Here is a 17,906-nt window from a genome sequence, read left to right on the forward strand (position 1 = left end):
AGGACGACCTAGTCATGGACGAGAGTTTTTCTAGGACCCGGTCTATGGTTGACACTAATGCCGTAAGGTGGGTGTCTCTAAGCCTAAACAATTGACAATGTTATTATTACCGAGTTTTTCATAATCGTATATTTACTTTTGCATGTGTGACCCGACTCCCCTAGACTCCCTTTTATTATATAGATTACATCATATATTTTATTAGTCTTCAAACCAAACAAACAAACCCAAAACGAAATCGATCTTGATAGAAATCTTTCCATAGCATTTCACAACGCAGTTCCCGTCTCCTTGTGTTCGACCCCTATTGATACATTCATTTGTTGCCTAGGGTAATTATCTTTGCATAGGTACACGATAAGCCTATCAAATTTTGGCGCCATTGCCGGGGAGCACGGTTTTATTGCATTTTGATTTGTCGATTTTTATCTTGTTTTCTTTTGTCTTGAGGAACACTTGTTCCTTGAGACCGTTGCTTATCATTTTCTGGAAATTGTTGTCTTATGCCCAGGTCCTCTCGTAGTGGAGAATTGCTTTCACCGGATTCCGATCCCGAGAAAACCTTTAGAAGAAGACGACGTTTTTGGAAAGAAGTAAAAGAAGCCGCTTCTCCCGTGCAAGTTGAAAGTGCTAGAAAGTCTTACCTAAACGATCTGAAAGTTCTTGAAGAGGAGGAGGTTTCAAGTTCATCATCTCCATCACCACCACCATCTCCTACTAAAAAGATGGTGAAACTTTCCGATCACTCAAAGCCCACCGCGGCCATGCTTCCGGCCGGTATCACAACTACTCAAATTACCGCGCCGGACTTCGAGATCAAACCGGCTTTCATTAGCCTTGTGGAGAGGAAGCAATTTGGGGGAAGTCCTTTGGAGGATCCCAATTTGCATGTGCAAAATTTCTGCGATTATTGCTCCATGATCCGTCAAACGGGCGTCACTCAAGCCCAAATAAGGGAAATACTTTTCCCTCTCTCTTTGAAGAACAAGGCCAAGCTTTGGATCAATAGCCTTGACCACACCGCCATGGGAATCACCAATTGGGAGACATTGGCTCTTGCTTTCTATCAAAAGTTTTTTCCACCGGAGAAAACTCAAACTTTGAGGAGCCAAATCACCGGATTCCGTCAACAAGCTCTTGAGAGCTTATATGAAGCTTGGGAGAGGTACATGGAGCTACAAAGACAATGCCCACATCATGGGCTAGATGATTGGTTTCTAGCTATAACATTCTACAATGGATGTTGTGCCGAATCCCGAAGGATTCTTGATTCCGCCAACAATGGGCGGTTTGATCAAATTGACACCGATATTGCTCATGCCACGATCGAATCTATGGCGGTCCATGATGCACAATATGTCAATTCCCAAAGTGTTCCACTCAAAGTTAAAGAAGAATCCTCCGACAACTCCGTATTGCTAGCTCAAATTGCCTTACTCCAACAACAATTGGCGGAAAGAGATGCTAGATATTCCCTTCAACAACTCAATGCCGTGTCTTCAACAAGTCAAATCATTGTTTGTGACGGTTACGGAGGTGCGGGCCATTACACCGCTCATTGCAAATCTCCTATTGAAGAGGTAAATGCTTTTCAAGCTTTAAGACAAACTTCTTATCCACCGGGTACATTTTCCAACACATACAATCCAAATACAAGATTTCACCCGAATATGTCTTATAGAAGCAACAATGTGCTTAATCCTCAACCACAACCCCCACCACAGCAAAATGCCTATGTCCCTCAACAACAAAAGTATAATCCTCCACCGGGTTATCAAAATCAACAAAGGCCCGCACAACACAATTACCAACAAAATCCACCACAAAATGCCCAACAAAACAACCAAGGAGGAGTTAAGCTTGAGGGCTTGATAGTCCAAATGCAAAAGGAATTGTTGGCTCAAATTCAAAAGAATGAGCAAGCTCAAAATGCCGCGATCAAGATGTTGGAGCAACAAATGGCTCAATTAGCCTCATCTAGCTCTTCAAGGAAAACGGGTCAACAACCCCCTCAAGGTGAGTAACCACATGCTACCCTAAATGCTATCTCCTTAAGAAGTGGTACGAAATATGATGGGCCACCCATGCCCAAAGAAGATGAGGAGGTACTTGTTGAGTTGAAAATTTATCCAAAAGATAAGGAAAGTGAAGATGTTCCAAAGAAGGTGGATGATCCACTTGTTGTTGAGAAGGTCAAGGATGTGGAGGATGCTCCTCCAAAGAAAGATGCTGAAGCAAAGATGCCGGAAAAAGTCAAAGTGCCATTTCCTCATAGATTGGCAACGTATCAAAAGAATTCTCAATTCGGTAAGTTCATGGAAGTTGTGAAGAATCTCCAGGTAACCGTTCCTTTTACCGAATTAATCACTCAAATTTCATCTTACACTAAGTTCATGAAAGACATTTTAACAAAGAAGAGGACTTTTGACGAAGTTGAAACAATAGCTCTCACCGCCGAGGTGAGTGCTCTTTTGCAAAACAAGTCCCCTCCTAAGTTAAAAGATCCCGGTAGCTTCTCTATTCCATGCATAATTGGTACCTATCAAATTGATAAAGCTTTATGTGATTTAGGTGCTAGTGTGAGTGTAATACCTTACTCTATTTATGCTAAGCTTAATATGGGAGTCTTAAAATGTACTAGTGTCACATTGCAAATGGCGGACTGTTCTATAAAACGCCCTTTGGGAGTTTTGGAGGATGTTCCCGTTAAGGTTGGTAAGTTTTTCATTCTGGTTGATTTTATTGTTCTTGACATGGCCGAAGATGCCCAAATCCCAATCATTTTGGGAAGACCCTTTCTACATACCGCGGGTGCGTTAATTGATGTCAAGAATGGTAAAATTACATTGGAAGTGGGTGACGATAAGGTCACATACAATTTGAATAGTGCCATGAAGAGTCCAATGATAGAAGAGTCTTGTTATTCTATTAACATTTTGGATGTTGTTGACATTGTTATAGAAGACTTTACACCTCGATCTTTATCTAAAGATCCCTTGGAGGCACTGTTGTTATTGGAATCATTTGCAGGTGATGATGAGATTAGAAATGAGGATATTGATGCTTTGGAGCAAGAATTGGATGGAGAGGAGCTATCATTGGAGGAAAGCTCACACTTTATAGGCTTGGTTGCTACACCTCAAGACCTTGAGGTACAAAAACCCGAGCTTAGGCCCCTTCCTTCCAATTTGAGGTATGCTTTTCTAGATGATGAGGAGATGTGTCCGATAATCGTTAGTGCTAAGTTAGATGAGAGTCAATTGGCTAAATTGCTTCTTGTCTTAAGGTCTCACAAGAAAGCCATTGGATACAAACTTGACGATTTAAAGGGCATAAGCCCCGAATTTTGCATGCATCGAATTAATCTTGAGGAAGATCATAAACCATGTGTCCAAGGTCAAAGACGACTAAATCCTAACATGCAAGAAGTGGTAAAAAAGGAAGTGCTTAAATTGTTGGATGCGGGAATTATTTACGCAATTTCCGATTCTAAATGGGTGAGTCCGGTCCAAGTGGTTCCTAAGAAAGGGGGAACCACCGTAGTAAAAAATGATAAAAATGAGCTAATTCCAACTAGAATTGTGACGGGTTGGAGAATGTGCATTGACTATAGAAGGCTAAATTTAGCCACTAAAAAAGACCACTACCCATTACCTTTTATTGACCAAATGTTGGAGAGGTTGGCATGTCACAAGTATTTTTGCTATCTAGATGGTTATTCCGGGTTCTTTCAAATACCCATTCACCCCGATGACCAAGAGAAGACCATGTTTACATGTCCCTATGGTACCTTTGCTTACCGTAGAATGCCTTTCGGTCTTTGTAATGCCCCCGCCACTTTCCAACGTTGCATGATAAGCATCTTTTCCGACTTTATCGAGTCTATCATGGAGGTGTTTAATTGTTTATGGATGACTTTAGTGTCTATGGTTCTTCTTTTGATGCTTGTTTGGCTAACTTGTCTAAAGTGTTGAAACGTTGTGAAGAGGTTGACTTGGTGTTGAATTGGGAAAAGTGCCACTTCATGGTGAATGAAGGAGTGGTGCTTGGTCATATTGTCTCGGAAAGAGGAATTGAAGTGGACCGTGCTAAAGTCCAAGTTATTGAGCAACTACCCCCACCGGTAAATGTGAAGAGTGTAAGGAGTTTCTTAGGCCATGCGGGTTTCTACCGTCGTTTCATTAAAGATTTTTCTAAGATTGCAAAACCCCTTACGGAGCTTCTTTTAAAATATGCTCCCTTTGTGTTTACTAACGATTGTCTTGAGTCTTTTAATAGGATCAAGAAGGCTTTGATTTCCACACCTATCATCCAATCACCGGATTGGAACTTGCCATTTGAGCTCCTGTGTGATGCAAGCGACTATGCGGTAGGTGCCGTGCTAGGACAAAGAAAGGACAAGGTTCTCCTTGCTATCTACTATGCTAGCAAAACCTTGGATGCGGCTCAAATCAACTATGCCACCACGGAGAAAGAGCTACTTACCATTGTCTATGCCTTAGACAAATTCCGCTCTTACTTGATCGGTTCCAAAGTCATTGTTCATACCGATCATGCCGCATTGAAGCACCTCCTAGCCAAACAAGAAGCTAAGCCAAGGTTGATACGATGGATCTTGCTCTTGCAAGAATTTGATCTAGAGATTAAAGACAAGAAGGGGGCCGAAAATGTTGTTGCCGATCACCTATCCCGTTTGAAGTTCAATGATGGAGGTATTGAATTACCTATCGATGATTCCTTCGCCGATGATGTTTTGATGATGTTGGAAGCCAATACTCCTTGGTATGCCGACATAGCCAACTATCTAGTTGGAAGAGAATTATCACCCAACCTTTCATATCAACAAAGGAAGAAGTTCTTACATGAGGCCAAGTTCTTCTTATGGGACGATCCAAATTTGTTCGAACATTGCTCCGATGGGCTATTCCGGAGATGTATCCCACATTGGGATGTGAAAGGGGTGCTAGAAGGATGCCATTCTTCTCCTTATGGTGGTCATCATGGACCATCCAAGACCGTTGCAAAGGTGTTGCAATCCGGCTTCTATTGGCCAACTATGTTCCAAGATGCTAAAAATTTCGTGATGGCTTGCGATGCTTGCCAAAGGACGGGTTCCCTATCAAGGAGGCACGAGATGCCTTTAAATGGTATCTTTGAAGTGGAGGTATTCGATGTTTGGGGTATAGATTATCAAGGACCGTTTCCTTCCTCAAAAGGGAATCGGTATATTTTGGTCGCCGTTGATTATGTCTCTAAATGGGTAGAGGCTATTGCTACTCCAACAAATGATGCTCGTACCGTGGTCAATCTATTCAAGAAGATCATATTCCAGAGGTTTGGTGTTCCAAGAGCGATCATTAGTGATCGCGGTACTCATTTTGGTGAGAAACAACTCGATGCCTTATTGGAGAAATATGGAGTCTATCATAGAAGAGGCTTGGCCTACCATCCACAAACTAGTGGCCAAGTGGAGGTTTCTAACCGTGAGATCAAGTCCATACTTGAAAAAGTTGTTGCCAAGTCACGAAAGGATTGGAGTATGAAGCTCGATGATACCTTGTGGGCTTACCGTACCGCATATAAGACACCTATTGGTACCTCACCATATAGGTTGGTCTATGGAAAGGCGTGCCATCTTCCCGTTGAGATGGAACAAAAGGCTTATTGGGCGGTTAAGGAGCTTAACATGGATCCGAAATTGAGTGGAGAAAAGCGGTTGTTGCAACTCAATGAACTTGATGAATTCCGCTTGCAAGCTTATGAGAGCTCTCGTCTCTACAAAGAGAGAACAAAGAGATGGCATGACAAGAAAATTTTGAACAAGGAGTTTCAAATTGGTGATAATGTGTTGCTATTTAATTCCCATTACAAACTATTTCCGGGAAAGTTACGATCACGGTGGTCCGGTCCATATACCGTCACGAATGTCAACAAGTTCGGTTCCGTTGAAGTGATGACCACCAAGGGCGAAAAATTCAAAGCAAATGGCCATCGTTTGAAAATTTATCATGAGAACGTGATCGTTGGTGTGATAAAGGAAATGACCGTTCAACCTGTACCAAAGAAAGCTTAAACCGACTCAAGCTTTTACGTCGTGCGGGACGTTAAACAAGCGCTTCTTGGAAGGCAACCCAAGCTTTTTATTTTTATTTATTTATTTTTGTTTTTAATTTTCTGCAATTTATTGTTTTTTATAGATTAGTAATAATATACTCGACTTAACGATGTTTCTTTTTGTGATTTATAGGTGAAAATGAAGAAAGGAGATTAAAAGGAGGATTTGGCATGCTTCCCCATGCAAGAACCCCATTCGGGGATGTGGTTTTCGAAAAACGGTACGGAATTAGATTAAACACGGAAGCAAGTCAAAAACGCGAAGAATCGGTCAATCCCGATCGGGGACGTGGTTTTCTAGCTGGCTGGTGATATTTGGACGGGTAAAAAAAAAAAGAAATTTCTTTCTATCATTCAAGCATACCCGACGGTACTCATCTCCTCCTTTCTCTCTCATTTCTTCACATTTCTTCACTAATAATCACAAGGAACATCACTTTCTTCATCAATTTTACAAGAATCAATCAACCATTAACATCAACAAGTAAGTTTTCTTCCCTTTTCTCTTTAATTTCATCCATTTCAATCAATTTAATCAAGTTTTGCAAACCCTAACTCAAATTGGGGGAATTTGATTTTTTGCTTATTTGTACTAGAAATTGATTGTAGAATGCTCTATTCATGTTTATAGTATGAATTAGTTCACTAATTCGTTCTATTATGTCTATTTGGATGAATTTTGGTTTGCCTTAAGATGAATTTTTGTCTTAAATTTCAGAAAATGGCACCAAGAAGACCTCCTACACAAGGTGCTTCTAAAAGGAGAAGAGGTGAGGCGGAATCCTCCCGGGCTGCGGAGGATGTGCAAATGGAAGAGGTCCCGGAATGGTAAGACCTGGATTTTCCCAGAGTGATTTTCAATTCACAAGCTCAATATAACAATTGGGTCATCCTAAGGAACAAAGGTATGAAACCGACCAAATTTATCAATCAAGCTTCTTTAAACAATATTGGAATTGAGAAAAATGTTAAGACTTTGTTTAAGAATCTTGGTATGAAGCATTGTTACACAATGGACTATAAGACCTTTCCCGAACTCACCCTTGAGTTCTTAAGCTCTTTCGAGTTTCATAGGTCTAAGAAACCCGGTTTTGTGCTTTTTGTGACCTTCCGATTGTTTAATGAGGACCATAAAATGGACCTAGCGGACTTCGCTAATATCTTCCAATTGCCCCATAAAGACTTACCTACCGAATCACCCGACTCTTATAACCCCGTTTTGACATGGAATGCCATTTCTCATTTCCCTTTTCAAAGTTGGGACCATTGCCCTCATCAATATATACATTACCCCGACATAAGGGTTTGGCAAAGGTTTATGGGATGGACCTTTTTTGGGAGAAATGAGCCTCACTCGGTGAGGAAGGTTGAGGTGGAGATTTTGGGTGCTTTCTTGAATGTTAATGGTGATGAGAATTGGGGGATCAATATCCCCTACCACTTTGCGGTCCACTTGACCAAACAATGTAACCCCAAAATAGTTGTATTGTCTTAGGAGGTTTGGTTACTAAGATTGCTCACCACTTGTGTAGGTTCAACCAAGAAAATACCACTTTGAGACCATTGCTTTTGTCTAGGGAAAAAGGGGCTGGGCTAGATTATGAGTATTTTCTTTCTTGCAATTGGTTTAGGGATGCTTACCCTAACATGGTATGGAAAATAGGTAGGCAAGACTCCATTCGTCTACCCGAAGAAAAGAAAGAACTTAAGGCCTTGGTTCACACTAAGCCTTATCATGGGAGTGCCCCTTTTACTAGACCTACTTACCATTTGGACCTAAGAGGTGAGACACGTACCACCGTTGAGCGGCGTGAGGGAGGTCAACCCTCTCAAGCACGTCATTCCACCTCTAGTATTCATTCACCCTCTAGTCTAGAAATGATGGATATGATGCGGGAATTAAACTTAAGTGTTAATACAATTCGTGATGACCAAAGACTTGCATTACATCCCATATATGATCATTTTGCTAGGCAAGGAGTAGTCCAACCCGAGGGGCCACACCCTTCATTTTATACTTATCCTCCGGGTGGATTTCCTCCTCCCATTCTCACTACCACTCCCCCTCCTAACAATGATGTAGGTACTTTTACTACATATGCACCCGGTCCGGATTTTTGTGGTTCGGATTATGGTGTTGAGGCATTACAAGGAGGCTATGGTGGATATGGAGGGTATGGTGGGTATAGTAGCTATGGTGATGGTCTTGGTAGTGGCCACAACATTGGTGAGTATGTCACTCCTCTTCAAGAGGATGATTCTAGGGGAAGTGGTCAACAAGGTGAAGCAAGTGGAAGTGGTAAGAAGAAGAAAGGAAGGAAGGGGTTCAACTTTTGGCCCTTTTCTTAGATGATTGATGAAGAAGTCCCCCAAATTCGTGCTAGCTTGGGGGGAGGCTAGCAAGTCGAGTAAGTTTTATTTGCTTTGCATTTTAGTTTAGGTCTTTCAACCCATTAAACATGACCTCTAGTCCTTCTTGTTTTGTGCTTTGATCCATTTTTATGGTTTAGTTGGGTAATTTGAATTGTTGGCACATTGAGGACAATGTTGTGTTTAGCTTGGGGGGGGGGGGGATTGCATTTGCATATAGTGTAGTTTTGCATGTAGTGTAGAAAATTTGAAAATTTTTGAGAGAAATTTTGTACTTTTTGCTTGCTTGTCACCTACTTTCCTCTTTGCTTATCCTAATGATAGCCTTTAGCTAATGATTTGTTCTTATATGATGGGAAAATAGTTTCATGGGGATGTCTTGACATAGTAGGTGGGAGATGGAAAATGAACCGAATAGGCTTGATCTTGACTATTGGCGAGCTACAAAATGGTAAGGTAGAACCTCTTTGGACCGATGCATCCATGTCCGGTCTCTCTTAGGTGAGTGTAGGTCTCCTTATGATGTGTGTTTCATCAAAACGCACAAGTATGGTTCTCATATCCTCTCTTTGTAAGCATGCATTCATTTGTTATAGCATTTTGGAGCCATTCACATGAATATTTTTGCCTTTTTGACCCCCTCACAAACAATTTTCCCTAGCTACATTATAACTTGCCTACTTTGTTGAGCTAGTAGCTTGTTTGGTCTTGTTTGGGTGCTCAATTGGGATTTGTTTCAAAGTTTGAATGTCATGTGAGCTTGGTCTTAATGCTCAAAGAAAGAAAGAAAAATAAGAAGAAAAAAATTGAAAGAAAAAGAAAGATGAAAAAAAAGTGATGAAAAATTGAGAAAGAAAAAAAAGTGAGAAAAAGAAATGAAAAAGCATGGAATGAAAATGAAAAAAAAAAGTTTGAATCGAAATGAAAAAAGAGAAGAAGAAGTTGATTTGAGAAACTCTCATGCATTATTCACATATTTCGGAGAGTTTTCTTATGATTTGAATTGCAAATTGGGTTAGAAATGGGATTGAGCATCCTTACATTTGGTTGTTGCTAGCTTGACATTAGCTCCACAATCCATAATTTATTTGTTCCCCCTTCTTACCCATTACATATTGCCTTCTTCCTACCCATTTGGCTTCTTTATCATGCTTGCATTTGATTGTTTTGGCTTACTAGTTTTGATTGATTACCATATTAGATTGCGGGCACATTGTTATAAGTCGAGGATAGTTGAGTGTTTATTCACAAAATTGTCCTTTCACATATAAAAGAGTTTGAGTGCACCGTGAGAGTCCATAAGTCGAAATATCATGCAAGAGCTTAAAGGTTCATTCAAAGTTTTCCATGCTAAGCCGTCATGTAAATCTCATCCATGTTTTGCTTTGTCCCTTGCCCATGTTGTGTCGGGTTTCTAAATCATTATGCTTAGCTTGTTTAGGATATTGCAATTGGTGGGATGTGGTTTCTTGCTTGGGGACAAGCAAGGGTTTAGCTTGGGGGAGTTTGATAAGTGCATATTTTATATATTTTCACCCCCTATATTAGCTCCATTTTACATGTCATTTAGCACTTATCATAGTGTTTTGAGCTAATATTTGTTATTCTAGTTGCAATTGCTTGTTTCCACATGTTTTGTAGGAGTTTAAGCTTTTAGGAGCTAAAATCCATCAAAGTTGCAAGCTAGAGTACAATGGCTAAGCAAGACCAAGTATTGGACTAAGTGTATGAAGTTTCATGGGTTTTTGCATGAAGATTTGATGGATTGAAGTAAGAATTACAATTGAAGTCAAAAGCAAAGTCAAGCCCAAAAATGAAGGTCCATATTAAGGTGTAAGCATTGGATGCTAAGGAGCTTATGATGCTAGGAATATAGAGCATTACCGGGTGATTAAGGAGCATTAAACATAAACATAGAGATTCCTTGAGCAATTAATCAAGGAATTAAGAGAATTAACCAGGACAACCACGCCCCCGATCGGGGCTGGCAACCCCGATCGGGGTTGACCCTCTCATACCATTTTACGTTATGCCCCTATTTTCTTATAAATAGGGGCCTTAATTAATCCGTCATTAGGGGGATCTATTTTCTTACGTCTCATATACTCTACAATAGCCTTAAGTATTATTTTCTCTCAATAGTTTTCATATTAGTTTTCAATATTGTTAAGCTTGTAGTTATCAAACATTTGGTTCTTAATACATTTCAAGCATTTGGTTCTACTTTGTTTCTTCCATACAAGCTCATTTCCATTACGGTATTTCTATTTCTAGTTTACAATTTCACATTTCTATTTAGTTATCGCATAGTTATTCGTTAGCACATTTATTATTTTGCATTAGTATTATTTTTACATGTTATATCATTTGGTTTCTATAATTCATACAATCATGTTTAGCATTTCTTACAACAAAGTTTATAGTTTACATTGCATTATGAGTAGCTAAATTTCCTTAGTCTAGGGGCTAGGGAAGCCATGCAAAATCAAGTATATAAAATGTTAAATTAGGATGATATAATATTGTCTAAATTGTTTCTAGCACATGTTTGCATCGTCACACTTAATCTTTGGTTATTGGCCGTAATCGTAGATTAAGTTTGTTCATTCGTTCTAAAGTCGAGAGGCACGGAATTGAATTAGACTAAGCATGTGTAGTAGGACGACCTAGTCATGGACGAGAGTTTCGCTAGGACCCGGTCTATGGTTGACACTAATGCCGTAAGGTGGGTGTCTCTAAGCCTAAACAATTGACAATGTTATTTTTACCGAGTTTATAATCGTATATTTACCTTTTCATGTGTGACGTGACTCCCCTAGACTCCCTTTTATTATATAGATTACATCATAATTTTTATTAGTCTTCAAACCAAACAAACAAACCCAAAACGAAATCGATCTTGATAGAAATTTTCCCATAGCATTTCACAACGCAATTCCCGTCTCCTTGTGTTCGACCCCTATTGCTACATTCATTTGTTGTCTAGGGTAATTATCTTTACATAGGTACACGATAAGCCTATCAGTGCTCCCTAAACAATAGGCTTCATGGACCTTGTAACACCCGCGAATTTCCCATTTTGACATTTAAAATTTATTAAACCGTTTGATTACTTTATTTTATATTTTTGAATTATTCAATTTAATTAATTTTATGTCAAACTCGATTTTCATAAAATTAATATATAAAAGCTCATTTATATAAAAATACATATTATTAAATTATATTTTTGAGGCATAATTTATATAAGAATTTATGTATACATATTCTTGGTCGGACAGTAATAGTGACAGTAATAATAATAATTCCCGTCTCAATTTCCGTCTAGCTATAGACCGTCACATTTCCACTTGTGAGACTAATCTTTCTCAACCTATCCTATATCGACAACATGCTTACCTACCCTCTTACACCCTACCTCTAAATATCTCTTTTATATATATTTATATATATTTATATATATATATATATTATTATTATATATTATATTATTATTATTAGTGGATATTATTGTGGTTGTTGGATGACCCGTCCCCACACTCACCTACATACTCTTTTTTCTTCTTCCTTCTTCCTGCGGAAAACAACACACAGCAGCAGCTACAACCAACACCCATTCCCGTCTCCTTCAACCTCCATTTCCTTCCTTATTTCTCAACCAAACTCCATTATTTTTGTACCATTAGCTTCCTCGTTCCTTCCTCGTTCTTTTAAGGTAAGAAAGTCTCAATTTTGTTGAGGTTTCGAAAATGGCATCTTATGACAAACTCGGTTTTATGACTCAAACAACTCGTTTTTCCTTCTGTTTAGTTGAAGACCTTGAAGACTGAAGAAAGGCTCGTGCTTTGGACGTTTTTACTCGGGAATTCGAGGAGTAAGGTAACGGTGATAGGTTACTTGACAATGAGTCGATATTTTCGCCCTTTTACTCGGTTTTCACTCTTGTGGTCGTAAAGATTGAGCCTTTATGTTCTTTTGTTTGTGTATGGTGGATTACATGAGTTTAGTAAGCACTTTACATGTTAATTTGACTGTTTTCATAGCTTAATGCCCTTAAGAGAATCTGACTAGGCCTTATTTCGATTGTATGATGCGTCTTTTTGCGGGTTGCTATGGTCACCATTTTTTCTGATTTCTGGAGTATTGTTGCTGATAAATCGGGTGTGGGTATTTCACGTTTTTAAGTGTGTTCATTCCCGTCTCAACCTTGCTTTCGTTTCCGTCTCATGTATGGAGATGCGTGCCTTCACCTTGGCATGACCTGGCAGCAGCCTAGCAGTAGCTGGCTGTGCCCTGGCAGCAGCCTAGCAGTAGCTGGCAGTGGGCGCCAGTGGCCTTGCAGTGGCTTGGCTGTGGCCTGGTCGTGGCCTAGGCAGTGGCCTAGCTAGTTACGGGTTGAGGCCGCGTGTGGTTTGTTGTGAGGTCGAGTGTGAGGTTGCCAAAATAGCTCGTGAGTCATGTTTATAAATTGTTTTGGCGCTAGTTTGGTTTATTTAAATCATGATTAAATAACCGCCTCGTATTTTATATAACGTAATTCGTTAGTATCGTTCTTTTACACATTTATTCAATTGGGCTTGACTTGTTAAGTTAATTGGGCTTGTCATATGTTTGTATTTGGGCTTATCTTATTAATGTAGTTGGATTTGCCTTGCTAATTTAGTTGGACCCGTCTATCTTGCTTGTTGGGCTTCATGCGATTTAATTGTTGGACTCCTATAGTTCGTTTATTGGGTTCATAAATGAGTCACTTGCACTTGGTCACATTTTATCCCGTATATTTCATATAACGTACATTATTCACTATCACTTGTTATATCTTATTTAACCGGCATGTTAAATTATAGTAATATAACACAAGTATGAGATATTTATTATAAGTACTGGTAAGAGTCATATTCTTGATAATGCCTTGTATTGTTCTGTTGTGAGAATCTTGGTCCTATCGGATACTAGTGGTGAGCTATAAGCCCTCTAGTTGCGATATGATCGTCGGGATTGATGTTCCCATCCGTACTTATGGTGAGATGCAAGCCATAAGTATGAATGTGACATTAGTGAATCCGTGATATATGACATTCTATTATGTTTATGCTTGCATGATCATTCTTACTCTTATTGTGACTCAAGTGTGACGTTTTACATTGTGTGACAACTTGATATCCCTTATTTACCCTTTCGGACCATTGGTTACGGTTAGGTGCCATGTTTCCGGATTGGGCTATTTTTCCTTCCGCCTCTTCGGACCGGGGGTCACGGTTAGGTGACAAGGGTCCGATTTGGAGTTACTCGACTTTCGGGCACGGTTAGGTGTACCATGTTTCGAGTCTTGGATGCGGATGGGTCACCGCATGTTGAATCGGGTGTCGTCCATCCCGAGAGTCTGGCCAGGTTTAGAGTAGGGCCGTATTATGATCGTCGTCCTACCAGGAGGTTGGAGTCTAGGATGTAGTCTTGTGTGTGGTATCTCGGACATGCTTTAAAGGTAGCCTCTGAGCCGGATACTCCGTCTACACTTTGTGTTGGTCTTACACTTGTGAGTCGTGTCAATATGAGTTGGTTGACTTGGTTATTCTATCTTCTTGATTGCATATTTATTTAATGCATTATGCCTATCTCATCATGATTATCAATTGTATCCCCTGTTCTTTATTGTTCACATATGTTGCATGATCAATATGTTTAATTAAGTGTTTGTTTACATGCATTTCGACATATTGTGGTTGGGAGAACCTTGAGTTACTCCCCCCTGACTGTGGCGTTCATGTTTACATGAATGACAGGTTGTGAAGATGCTTACGTGGGGAAGACGTGTGGGCTTGCGAGAACTAAACCCTTGGACCTTAGTTTGCTAGTTTAGAAACCCCTTATCTGTTTATTCGTGGGATATCTTTTCCCCGCTTTCTAGACTTGGGTTGTAATAACCTAAGTTTGCCTATTGTTGTATTTGTTTCATTTCTTTTTTGGCACCCGCGTGTTAATCTTTAACGAGTAATAAAAAGTTTTTAAAATATCACAAGTTTCCGCTTTAATTTATTAGTTATATTTTCCGCGTTATCGCGGGGTGTCATAGACCTCGTCTTCCTAGGAAATAGGAACCACTTCCAAGCTTGTTACTTTGACATATGCTCAATATCTGTAGTATCCAATGTCTATTCTTGCTAAATTGCTTTCTGGCCAGGTATCCCTCTCCTGGATGATGCCTGCTTGCTACATACTATGCTGGTAGTGATGCCCATGTCAAGCATTATTAGGGCAGACTGTTTTCTGATTAGGGCAGGATTTATCCTGGCTTAACAATTGCCCCTTATCTCCTTATTTCTGCTGGATATGACCAGGAATGAGGAGATAATCTGCCCAGGCGAGAAATTTTATTTTTACGGATTACTCAAGAGTCCCATCGAGTTCTAAATTCCTAACGGATAGGGAAGTAAATGCAAATGGTTGCATGATAGCTTAAGAGAGTCATGATTACTCTCATCCACTTGCCTCAATTATTAACCCTAAATCCCTTTCAACCGACTATAAATTGTGCTTTCACCGTCTTTCTTTTTTCACTATCAATCTTTGCTTTCCTTTTCATTTTATCCCAAAATTCAAAAAAGCTCAAATAATTTTTACCGTCTTCTTTAATCAAAACTTGAAACAAAATGGCGCCAAAGAGAAGAGTTACTGCTTCCAAGCCTGCTGAAATTGAAGATGGAGCTGGGGTGGTTGATGTGCCTGATGTGATTCCTGAAGATGAAGTGGTAGAAGTTGATCCTCCTGATGAGATTCTAGCAATGATTTATAAAGATTTCAGCTTTTCTCCCGTCAAACCTTTCTCTTCGTCTTTCCCTGAGGCGAATCTTCTCAAACCTTCTTTTGAACAGTTTCTGAAAACAACGGGTCTGATTCCTCAAGAAACTGAGGTTTGGATCCCCGAGAACAGTCCAGTCAGGGCCAACTGGAGCAGCCCTAGCTGGTTATGTATTTTCGAGTGGGCTTTTAAAGCCGGGATGCATGCTTCTTTTCTGTAATACCCCCATCTACCAAAGTGCCTTGTCAAAGCCTACCTTAACAAGTGGAAGCATTATCATCTCGATTATCCGAGGTAGTAAATATCAAAGATACCATAATGAAACATTTACTGAATATAAATGAAGTTTAATCAAAGTTACATAAACCAAACTCAAATGTAAAATACAACTCAAACTAATAATGAATGTCTAAACAACAGCGGAAGCTAAAATGTGATAGTCTCGACGACGTACCATCCAAAACCCGCAAGCAAGCTCAAATGTCAACACCCGCTAGACTCACTGCTCACCATTTGTCGGAAATATCAAACAGATCACCACTGTTTTGAAAACAATTGAAGGGTCAGTACAATTACACAATTAATCACAAACTATACAAAAGAATATGCAACACAAGGTAACTCGATCATTACTCCAACATCCTCGAAACTCCATAGTAATAAATGGCTCTCATCGCAACGAGTAGCCGGGTTCCCATCGCAACAGGTAACCCACCCCTGCCAATGCCAAACCGTAGCACTGGTCATCAAATCCCAGCTCATCACAACGAGCAAACCCAAGCTCATTAATGTGCACATCCCCTTGTGACGGGAGTCGCAATGGGCAAAACGTGGGGGTGAAACCATCTCCCGACATGGCTCACAATATCCAATCCAATACCTCCAATAAATACAATCACAATAACACAATTCTATAATCAAACAATCACAACAACACCCAATGCAATTAACTGTATAATCATACCGTGTCGGGAAAACCCTACCTTATTTGAAGAAAACAAACAAAAGTCACCAAGACACGAGATGAGATAAACCGATCCCAACCACCGACATTAAACATCATAAACCTGGGGACGACACCTAACCGGGGGTGGGGGAAGAGGCCATGAGCCGGGGATCACAACCTGGAGGTGCATAAGAACCAAAAAGACAAGAAAAACGTCTGGGGTAGCAGGGAACCACCGATCCGATATCCCCAAACACCACCAGAAACAGTGATTGGCACTGGTGCATGGCCGACGAGATCCAGAGAAAACCGGAATCAGTGATTAGAAAAAGAGGACGAAAAGGCTAGATGAGATGATCGGTCGTCGGAGATGGGTCAAGAGAAGAGCTCATCTGGTTTTTGGGTTTTTTTAGAGAAGAGAGAGGACGCTTGCTTCTTCGTGGTGTGGCTCTTAGATATACTCCCTCCAATTCGTTATAATGTTCCCCTTTGTCTTTGACACGATACTTAAGGAATACTATTAAAAATGAATAAAGGACATTGGTGGGGTTGGTGTTATGAGAGAGAGATGAATTATTAGGAGTTAAATAAGGAGTTGTGGGGCCAAAACATTAAGAAAAGTAATAAAATAGGAGTAAAAGAGTTGTGTGGGGTTTGATAGGAGAGAGGATGAATAAAATAAGAGTAAAAGTTACCAAAAAAGGAAAGGGGAACATTACTTGAATAATCCGTTTCGAGAAAGAGGGAACATTATAGCGAATAAGAGGGAGTATTATTCAATACTAAGAAATTCCGAAGATGTAGCCCATGGACTAGAGTTTCCAAATTCAATGGAGCTAGCCAACAACTCACTATTCTTTGATTTTGAACAATAACGAAATAATGCAAAATAACTCTAAACGACGTGTTGCTCTTTCCTGAAGTCATTCCTTACAGCTCTCGGAATAGTTTTCATGTTGAGTAGTTAGGAAACCACCTCCTCCATGTTGTTAACATAAGGGAGCGCTACTTATATTTGACCACCTTTTATACCGTCATTTGCAAGTTATGGTAAGTTCCAAGTTCTAACTAGATTCCTAAATGGATAATAAGTGAACAATAGTGCAATTAGATATCCAAGATATCTTAGTCAATGGTCACTGTCAGTCATAGAACCACCAAATTAACAGTTTAAAACTAACAAGTTACAAAAAGGAGTTGCCAAGTTACTCTTATTGTACAATGATTTGCGATACCCAAGATATCCCGAAAAATCTATTGCGCAGAAATTCATTGTGCTCCCCAGGGCTGGGGCCATCCATCCATTTACAAGAGGAGACGCTGAGCCTGTTATCTCACAGATTTTTTGCGTAGCTGACAACTGGTGGGTTTTTTTGGAGAGAACTGCTCGGCCAAGCAGTACCAGAAGACGGGATAACACATCAAGTGAGCCAGTGAGGTAGCCAACAAGTCCCTAAAAAAGCAACAAAACCTAGTTTTAAAAGAACAGTCAACACTCTGGTGGGTTGGCGCAAGATTCTAATTCTCCGAGGTTGTCAAATCCAAGATAATCGGCTGGCCCGAGATAATGAGACGAGCCCAATTATACTGCATCCTTCAAATATGTCACATTTCATACTATCATCAATAAATTATAGTGAATGGAATTCAAATAACATAGACCTAAAAATGTTTTGC

At 39.9% G+C, this 17,906-nt stretch overlaps 1 non-coding gene across 1 annotated transcript; it reads right to left on the reverse strand.

Annotated features, from left to right (window-relative positions):
- Positions 1-1,097: 1,097 nt before the first annotated feature.
- LOC141644714 (small nucleolar RNA R71) lies at positions 1,098-1,204 on the reverse strand. Its single transcript, XR_012544324.1, has one exon. It is a non-coding gene; the product is annotated as a small nucleolar RNA R71 (small nucleolar RNA).
- Between the last annotated feature and the right edge of the window lie 16,702 nt (positions 1,205-17,906).

The sequence above is a fragment of the Silene latifolia genome, chromosome 2 (genome assembly GCF_048544455.1).
Source record: "Silene latifolia isolate original U9 population chromosome 2, ASM4854445v1, whole genome shotgun sequence".
NCBI classification, from domain to species: Eukaryota; Viridiplantae; Streptophyta; class Magnoliopsida; order Caryophyllales; family Caryophyllaceae; genus Silene; species Silene latifolia.